The 10,397-nt window shown below is 40.1% G+C and overlaps 1 long non-coding RNA gene across 1 annotated transcript in view; it reads right to left on the reverse strand.

The window, feature by feature from the left end:
* LOC307193036 overlaps positions 1 to 10,397 on the reverse strand; it is a 63,694-nt gene that overhangs the window by 4,441 nt on the left and 48,856 nt on the right. The window lies entirely within an intron of this gene.

Consider the following 10,397-nt stretch of genomic DNA (forward strand, 5'->3'; position numbering starts at 1 on the left):
CAGACTCTGACCTTCCAGTCTGGTGCACCAGCTCTGACCACTCACAGTGCCCCTGTTTACGAACACACAAGTTTCATTCTTTTTCTTTTTAAATTTATTTATTTGGCTGTGTCAGGTCTTAGTTGTGACATGCGGGGTCTTTCATTGTGGCACGTAGCCTCTTTGTTGCAGTGTGTGGGCTTCAGAGGGTTCAGTATTTGAGGCCCGCGGGCTTAGTTGCCCCGCAGCATGTGGGATTTTAGTTCCCCTACCAGGGGTCAAACCCACGTCCCCTTCATTGGAAGGTGGATTCTTAACCACCGGACCACCAGGGAAGTCCCCACAAGTCTCATTCTTGAACCCAATACTGAGAATGCTGGGAAGTTTTCTTTTTTTTTGTTACCCTTACATGTGTTTTAAATAAACTGCATTTGAGGGACTTTCCTGGTGGTGCAGTGGCTAAGACTCTGCAATCCTAATGCAGGGGGCCTGAGTTGGATCCCTGGTAGGGGAACTAGATCCCACATGCATGCTGCAACTAAGAGTTTTTGCATTCCACAACTAAGGAGCCCACCTGCCACAACTAAAAGACCCAGCACAAATAAATAAATAAATAAATAAATATTTAAAAAACCCAACAACTGCATTTGAAAAAGCAAACAAAAAGACAAGCCCCAAAATATACATTCTTCAAACTAGGATTTGAACCAGTGACATTTAGGCTCACAAAACAGATTCCAGTCACCCACTGAGCCAACACATAAAACCTCCAGGTTCTTTTACTTTGCTCAAATCACACTTCCTCCTTTCGCCAAACTTTCAATAACTGAAAAAAAACCAAAATCTGTTTACCAAAGCATGTGTGCTGGCCCCTTACCTTTGCTCTCTGAGAAACTTTGTAATGAAAAACAAACAGATAAACAATAAGATAAATAATAGGAACTAGGCAAATTCAGAAAGGTTTCTTCTGCTTGTCGACAAGGAGCCCAAACAAACTGTTCTTGCTTATTTGGAGTTGTGACGCCTACCTGGAAATAAGTCAATATTTGTGAATGTACAAGGTACATGAAAAGGAAGTACAGAAACATGAAGTGGCATCAGATTCATAAGGCAGTATGACGTGGTGAAAAAACAAAGAACAAAACATTGGAAAAAGAGCCAGATGACCTCAGTTTGAGGTCATTCCACCAGTTACTAACTGAGCAAGTCACCCATAAGCTTGGGTTTCCCAGTCTGTAAGATAACTGACCTACCTCTGCCATGAGGTTGTGGAAGGAAGAAAACATAATCAAAGTGTATACGAAAGTATTTTATAACCTCAAAGCACTAGAAAATTTTAAGGCTCTATTAGTATTAATGTTATATACACACTCCATCCAAACCAACATTATCTTTAAAAGGAACACCGAAAGACTTTTTTGTGAGATAAAATTGACCTCCTTAATGTCAATTGTAAATTGTTTGTATATCAAAATATACTGGTTTATACACTACCATGCGTAAAATAGATAGCTAGCAGGAACATGCTATAAAGCACAGGAAGCTCAGCTTGGTGCTCTGTGATGACCTAGATGGGTGGGATGGCGGGGGTGGGAGGGAGGTCCAAGAGGGAGGAGGTATAGGTATACATATAGCTGATTCAATTCATTGTACAGCAGAAACTAACACAACATTGTAGAGCAATTATACTCCAATAATATATATATATATAGGTTTCCTTAGCATTTATGACTTTTTTTTTTTTTTTTTTTTTTTTTGCGGTATGCGGGCCTCTCACTGTTGTGGCCTCTCCCGTTGTGGAGCACAGGCTCCGGACGCACAAGCTCAGCGGCCATGGCTCACGGGCCCAGCCGCTCCACAGCATGTGGGATCTTCCCGGACCAGGGCACGAGCCCGCGTCCCCCGCATCAGCAGGCGGACTCTCAACCACTGCGTCACCAGGGAAGCCCTCCTTAGCATTTACGATGCAGTTTGAATGAAAATAAAAATATTTTATAGTGACAAGATATTTTCAGTATTTCCTCCTTTTATTCATAATAATTGACAACAATAGTTATTATTTTAAAGAGAATTTAACATCTTTTCTTAAGGGGACATTTGGTTCTCTGTCAAATATGTCCTTTTCTTAGCGCTTTTTTTTTTTTTTTTTTTTTTGTTGTACGCGGGCCTCTCACTGTTGTGGCCTCTTCCGTTGCGGAGCACAGGCTGACTTGCAGGCTCAGCGGCCATGGCTCACGAGCCTAGCCGCTCCGCGGCACGTGGGATCCTCCCGGAACGGGGCACGAACCCGTGTGCCCTGCATCGGCAGGCGGACTTTCAACCACTGCGCCACCAGGGAAGCCCCTCTTAGCCCTTTTTTTTTTAACGGTACCGTAAGTACCCTCATAGATTCTAATTCTTAAGAGGTTGCAAACACACACACACACACACACACACACACACACTCTCTCTCTCTCTCTCTCTCTCTCTCTCTCTCTCTCTCTCTCTCTCTCTCTCTTTCCTAGGCTGGATCTGGAAGGAATTATTAGGAATTACTGAGTCCTTCCTTAGCTGCTCTTTGATTTTTAATCACATGATGGTAATATATAAACAAGGTTGAAGAGAGCAATTTCAAGCTTTGAAATTCTAGGATTCCTTAGAAAATCCGCCCTTTGGGCCTCATGTTTCCCTTTTAGAAATTCCATTCTTTAGGATTCAGTCATGAAATGCCAAATGTGAAAGGGGCCTTAGAAATCATCAGTGCCAAGGTTTTCACTTGATGAGAAGGAATCTAAGGTCTTAAGAGGATCAGTGACCAACGCATGATTGTGATTTATTTTCTTTCAAGTTTGCCCAAAATGCTCATTGTAAACTGATTCTACTTGGAGAGAAATATATATGGGAAGGTGGATCAGGAAGTGGAATTTGGCCTAGGTTCCAAAAGTTCCGAAAGATGACCTTGGTTACATGTGAAAATATTGTCTGTCCAAGTAAGGAGACTTTTGAAGATTTGAAGGTCACTGGAGGACATTTCTTTTTTTTTTTAAGGTTTATTTTGGGGGGCCGCTCTGCATGGCTTGCGGGATTTTTGTTCCCAGACCCTCGGCAGTGAGAGTGCAGAGTCCTAACCACTGGACTGCCAGGGAAATCCCGAACATTTCCTTTTTTGAAAAGGTATAAAATAAGGGTGGTTGGGGCTTCCCTGGTGGCACAGTAGTTAAGTATCCACCTGCCAATGCAGGGGACACGGGTTCGAGCCCTGGTCTGGGAAGATCCCACGCGCCACAAAGCAACTAAGCCCGTGCGCCACAACTACTGAGCCTGCACTCTAGAGCCCACGAGCCGCAACTACTGAAGCCCGCTGCCTAGAGCCTGTGCTCTGCAACAAGAGAAGCCACCGCAGTGAGAAGCCCGCACACCGCAATGAAGAGTAGCCCCCGCTCGCCGCAACTAGAGAAATATGGCGCATAGCAATGAAGACCCAATGCAGCCAAAAAAGGAAAAAAAATAAATAAATAAAAATAAGGGTGGTGAAACTCTTCTACCCAGAGCCACTGAACCACTGAAAAGTCAAAGGAGAGTCACACATAATTAAAAAGCAACTTAATTTAGTTTTTAATGTGTTATTAAAATAGCTCCTAAAAATTAAGTACACATACAGATATATTTTAAAATTATTTAAATGCTAAAAACAGGATAAATTTCTATAAATAATACACTTTCAATAAACATAATAAATAACTATTTATTACGTCTAGCTAAGAAGGAGAAATCCCAGTTAAGGAGAAGGGGAAAGGAGAGAAAAACGAAAGGGGGAGGCAATATCAAACTAAAAAGAAAAAAGGGGGAAGGAAAAAGGAAAGGAGAGAAGTATAGGAGGAGAAAATTAGAGTTAGGGAGAAGGAAAAGAGAGAATGACAAAGAGGTAGGGAAGGAGAAGGAAGAATCAGAAAGGGAGAGAGAAACTGGGAGTGGGAGAGGGAGGAAGCTAGTCTTAGAAGGGAGAGAAAGGCTAAGAACAAAGAGAATCGCAGCAGAAGCCAGGAGAGGTGAGTTAAGGGAGTTCCTTTTTTCATTCTACAAATATTTATTGCCCATCCACTGTGTGCAAGGCACTCTGATAAATTCATTTCTTGGGAGAAACAAATATGCATTACTCTGCAAAAAGAATTCATGATTTCATTTCTTTAGTAACTTTTTTCTTTCTGAGAATGAAACTAATTTATGCTCCTTTAGTAAATTTGGAAAATAGGGAGTGGAATAAAGAAGCGCTAATTCTCTTTCTCTGGGAGAAAGGCAGGGTAAAAAAAGAATCTAATTCTAGCCTGTTGATGTTTTGCTGTCTTTTGTTTTGCACTCTTTCTGATGTTCAGTCTGAAGGGCAGCAGTTACCCAGGGAAAACTCTTCCCATGGAGATGGCAGAGGTGCGAAAGGGCAAAGCAGAAACACATCAGGCTTCTTCGGGCGTAGGTTTAAAACTAGCACACTGTCACTCCTGCCCCAGGCTCATGAAGCCATGGCAGAGATGTGGATGCAGGGTAAAGAAATGAGGCCAATAATCACATATATCTAATTTTATATCATATAAAAAGTATAACTCTCTAAGTATAACAAATTTAAATTTATATTTTTACCTCTCCTTGGACAATGCAAGGACCTTAGAACACTTTTTTATAGCCTTTTTTTTTTTTTTTTAAACTAGGATCCAAAGTTCACATATCGCATTTGGTTGTTTTATTTCTTTAGCCTCTTTTAATCTACGGTAGTGCTCCCCATCTGCCCACCATTTTATCTCCCTATAATACCAATTGTAAAACAGAGATCAGTTAGCTTGCAAAATGTTCTCATGATTCCTTCAGACCTGTAACAATTTCCAAGGCCATTCTACTTTGAGGATTTCTTTGTCTTTATCTTTCAGTATATAAATTTTTACTGAATTTTAATTATTACAGTATTTTTATTTCCAGTTGCTCTTTCTTGCTCTTAGGTTATTTCTTCTTTTAGCATCCTGTTCTTGTTCCATGGATATATTTTTCTGATACTATGCTTTCTTTGAAGTATTTTTATGTTCCTTGCATTGTCTCTATTTCCTGTGATTCCTCTCCCCCCTGATTCTCACATGTTGAAGGTTTTAAATTTTTTTATGTTGAAGTATCTGATGATTTTTGTCCACTTATATTTTAAGAGTAAAGTCCTAAAAGCTGATTGGATGCTCCGAGTGTGTGTTTGAGTTTTGTCAATTGAAGGGATTCACCGTAGGCTTTTCCTATGGGTCCCCTAAATGTCAGGGCTCTTTTCTCTGGCATGGTTAATTTTTCCTGAGAAGCACACTTTATTTTCTGCTTGAGAGTAGAACTTGGCTGTGAAGTTCTGTATGTGAGCAAGAGAAGAGGCCTGGGTGTCTCATTTTCAGATTCAGACTTAATTCCTCTCTATTCAGTAAGACATCTCACTCCCATTCTGATGTATGCCGATGTTCCCACATCTAGAACTCCTCAGACTTACTTTCTCCAGAGGTGGCATTTCTTGTTTCACATGCAGGTAAAAGTAGTAGCCTGATTATATCAGGTGGAGTCGGGACCTGGGGATCTGACCACTTCTTAAACACATTTTCAAACAAATCTCTCTTTTCAACACTACACTCCTTCCATCTCCGCTCCTCTAATTTCCTCCTGTGTCTTACCTGCTTCCAATTCCTGAGTCTTTCCAGGGTCCCTTCTGGTGACCTGCCTTGCTTCTCCTTGGTTTTGTCTTCCCCACCACTTAGACGTGAACTTGCTTGGGTCTGCTAAGTCCTTTATCACCCTCCATCCATTTTCCATTTTCATGCATTGTAGTTTGGGATGATTACCAGTTCAATAAAGATGAAATTTGTGTTTCTGGGTTTTTTTCCCTCCTTTTTATTTTTGAGGGAAGTGGTGTGGGGAAGATCTCAACTACCCTGAATTGAAAAGCCTTCACTGTTTTTATTTTTAGTTCTTCAAATGCCTTGAATTCTTTACTGCTGCTGGGCTTTTACATCCCAGCTTTCTGAGACCTTTTCCCCTCCCTCATCTTCCCTCCTGGCCAATTCCAAGTCATCTTTTAGGTCCCTGTTTAAACATCATTCATAGATAAATCCTTCCTGACCACCCAGACTAGGTTAGGTACACTACCCATGGTAGATTCTCATAATACCTGCCATGACTCTAATTAGTATATATGCCTATCTCCTCTGCTAGACTGTCACCTCCACAAGGCAAGGCACCATTTCTGTCCTGTTAACTGCTAGCTTCTAGGGTAATGCCTGGTATTCAGTAGGGGGTCCATATATGTTTTTCATTGTTGATAACATACATTGCTCGCTATAAAGATTTGTAGCTTAATTTATAAATTAATGTTAAATAAATTAAATAAATAATTTAATAATTAATGTATTGCTGCCACCAATAAGTAGTTATTTAGAGTTCAACAATCCTAGTTATTATAATTGTCTAATTATTGATATGAAAACACTATAATATGGGCTCTTGTCCATCTCGCAAATTTATTTTATAATGAACACTTTTTAAATTATCATGTACTGGCAATAATACAATATTGTGCTCAAATAACATATTTTATAAGTTTTCTATTCCTTCTGTTTCAAATTACCATAGACTGAGTGGCCTAAAACAACACAAATTTATTATCTTATGGTTCTGGAGGTTGAAAGTCTAAAATGAGTTGGCAGGGCTGCATTCCTTCTGGAGGCTTTAGGAGAGAATCAGTTTCCATGCCTTTTTTAGCTTCTAGAGGCTGCCTGCATTCCTTGGCTCATAGACCCTTTCTACACTTGATCTTAGCCAAAAGGCCGAGAATTGATGATAGACCCTTTCTCAGATTACTCTGACCTCTGCTTCCATCTCATTCTCTGACTCTGACTCTCCTGCCTCCCTCTTATAAAGACCTATATGACTAGGCCAGGCCCAGATAACCCAGGATAATCTCTGCTTCTCAACAGCCTTAATTTAACCACATATGCTAAGTCCATTTTGCCACGTAAAGGAAAATATTCGCAGGTTCTGGGAATTAGGATGTGGGCATCTTTGGGGGAACCATTATTCAGCTTACCACACATAGACAGCAAAATATGAATCCATAGATGAATTAGTTGCTGCAAGAAATGATAAAAACTTCACTCACATATATTTAAAACGTTATATTAGAACAACCTCCAAACAAAGTAGATAAAACAACTTTATTAAGTGAAAAATATCATAAATATATTTTGAAATAAGATACCTAATAACATAAACCAATGATTATTAAATAGACAACATATATCAGCTCAATGATTGCTTAGGCTTCCATGTGTCTCCCATTATTATGCTTTAGAGAATCCTGGGATTTCCTAAAGTTTTCAGGTAGGCACAGAATTTTCTAAAGGCAGTTATACTAACAACTATATAAAAGAGCATAGTGTTTTTCTTAGATATATTTAAAAATAAATTTTAGATGAAAAATATAGTTGGCTCTCTGTATCCACTGGTTCTGCATCCTTGGATTCAACCAATTGTAGATGGAAAATATTCGGGAAAAAAAAATTCCAGAAAGTTTCAACAAGCAACACTTTGAATTTGCTGTGGACTGTCAACTATTTACATAGCATTTACATTATATTTATAACTATTTACATGGCATTTACATTGTATTAGGTATTATAAGTAGTCTAGAGATGATTTAAAGTATATGGGAGGATGTGCATAGGTTATATGTAAATACTGTGCCATGTTATATAAGGTACTTGAGCATCTGTGGATTTGATATCCAAGGGGGATCCTGGAATCAATCCTCCATGGATACTGAAAGATGGCTGTATAATTAGCATTGATTATTTTTCAATAAATATCTCATAACATCCTGTAGAACTGTTTGGTAATAATTGTATTAAAATACAAACCTATCTGGGGAAAATAAAGTCCAACATTCTCGATTGTTTATATTAAAAGACCATGGTTAGGGACTTCCCTGGTGGCACAGTGGCTGGGAGTCCACCTGCCAATTCAGGGGACACAGGTTCGAGCCCTGATTTGGGAAGATCCCACATGCTGCGGAGCAACTAAGCCCGTGTGCCACAACTACTGAGCCTGCACTCTAGAGCCCACAAGCCACAACTACTGAGCCCACGTGCCACAACTACTGAACCCCGTCCGCCTAGAGCCCGTGCTCCGCAACAAGCCACCGCAATGAAAAGCCCGAGTGCTACAACGAAGACCCAGCACAAAAATAAGTAAATAAAATAAATAAATTTATTTTTTAAAATGTCAATTTCTAAAAAAAAAGACCACAGTTAGGGACTTCCCTGGTGGTGCAGTGGTGAAGAATCCGCCTGCCAATGCAGGGGACACTGGTTGGAGCCCTGGTCCAGGAAGATCCCACATGCCGCGGAGCAACTAAGCCCGTGCATCACAACAACTGAGCCTGCACTCTACAGCCCTCAAGCCATAACCACTGAGCCTGCGTGCCACAACTACTGAAGCCTTCACACCTAGAGCCCGTGCTCTGTAACAAGAGAAGCCACCGAAATGAGAAGCCCGCGCACTGCAACGAAGAGTAGCCTTCACTTGCTGCAACTAGAGAAAGCCCGCGCACAGCAACGAAGACCCAACACAGCCAAAATTTAAAAATAAATTAATTAATAAAAAAAGACCATGGTTATATATTTTATTCTCAGTTATCTAGCAATGTCATGTGAACACCCAGTACAAAATGACAGTTTCACAATGTGCTGATGGGTAAGGCTGTCAGCAAGCTCTTTCAAGTAAGACTCTTGCCCCGAAACTACATCTTGATTGTCAACTTTGCCCATTTAGTAATTTAATAATTTTATCCAGGGCTGATCTGGTTCTGATGCATTTGCTGTAGAGGATATCCTTTTCCCATTGAAAAGTTTACTTGAGAAATCAAATTAAGGTTAGAAGATTACCTGATGAGTATAATTAAAATGTCAGGCAGCCTAAGGCACTAAAAATGCCCAGGCACACACTACCCTTCATCCCACAACTCCCTCTCTCCTAATCTGGCCCAAATTACAATAATCAAAATTTGTAATAGCATTCTACACTGGAAAATGTGGTACATTTGAAAAATGATGAATCAGAATTTTACTTGATGATTTCCCCTACCTTGGTTTTTCTAGCTGAGATAGCTGCTTATTGTCTTTCTCTAAAAGCCATTTCTTTTCAATTCTTGCTTCTTCCTCTAAAGCTGCAATACCGCTTTATTGCATTTACTGTCCAGTACAGTAGCCACTGGCCAAATGTAGCTACTGAGCACCAGAAATGTGGCTGAATTGAGATGTGCTGCAAGTATAAAATACATACCAGATTTTGAAGACTTACATTAATGAGAATATAAAATATTTCATTAATAATTATATTGACTACCTGTTGAAATGATAACATTGGGATTTATTTAGGGATACATTTGGTTAAATAAAGTATATTATTAAAATTAATTTTACCTGTTACTTTTCACTTTTTTAATGTAGCCACTAGAAAACTTAACATTACGTATGTGGTTCACAAATTTTTATTGGATAGTACTCATCTGAGGCTCCTGAAGACCTATCCTGCTACCTCTTTAGTTGTTTTTTATGGTCTGACCTCTCATCCATTCCTTTACTTTCTGGTAACTGCTTAGATTTACAAGGTAAAATAGCAAGTGAAACTCTGTGGCCAACCTTTAGAATAAGATAATTAAGTGCACTAATAGACAATGAAAATCTTCAATTCTTCAAATTATTGGATTGGCGCTTCAATATTAGAAAAAAGGGGGAGTACTGAGCACAGAATAGCCTTCATTAGTGTCTGTAGAGATGGACTGTGTGTTTATGGAGGATTAAAGAGGGAATACAAGAATCATTCTGGGGAGGAAACTCATGCACGCACAGATACACCAAAATAGGACGAAGAATGTATTCCATCTCCAACCTTCCCCACCTGTCTAGGTTTTTTTTTTTAAAATAAATTTATTTATTTATTGGCTGCATTGGATCTTCATTGCTGCACCCAGGCTTTTCTCTAGTTGCGGTGAGCAGGGGCTGCTCTTCGTTGTGGTGCGCAGGCTTCTCATTGTGGTGGCTTCTCTTGTTGCGAAGCATAGGCTCTAGGCACGCAGGCTTCAGTAGTTGTGGCATGCGGGCTCAATAGTTGTGGCTCGCAGGCCCTAGGGCACACAGGCTTCAGTAGTTGTGGCTCACAGGCTCAGTAGTTGTGGCTTGCGGACTCTAGAGAGCAGGCTCAGTAGCTGTGGTGCACGGGCCCAGTTGCTCCGCAGCATGTGGGATCTTTCTGGACCAGGGCTCGAACCCGTGTCCCCTGCATTGGCAGGCAGATTCTTAACCACTGCACCACCAGGGAAGTCCCTAGGTTTTTTATTATTTTTTTTAATCTATTTTTCTTTTGGCTTCTAATTT

Source organism: Stenella coeruleoalba (genome assembly GCF_951394435.1).
Source record: "Stenella coeruleoalba genome assembly, chromosome: 10".
Classification (NCBI taxonomy): Eukaryota; Metazoa; Chordata; class Mammalia; order Artiodactyla; family Delphinidae; genus Stenella; species Stenella coeruleoalba.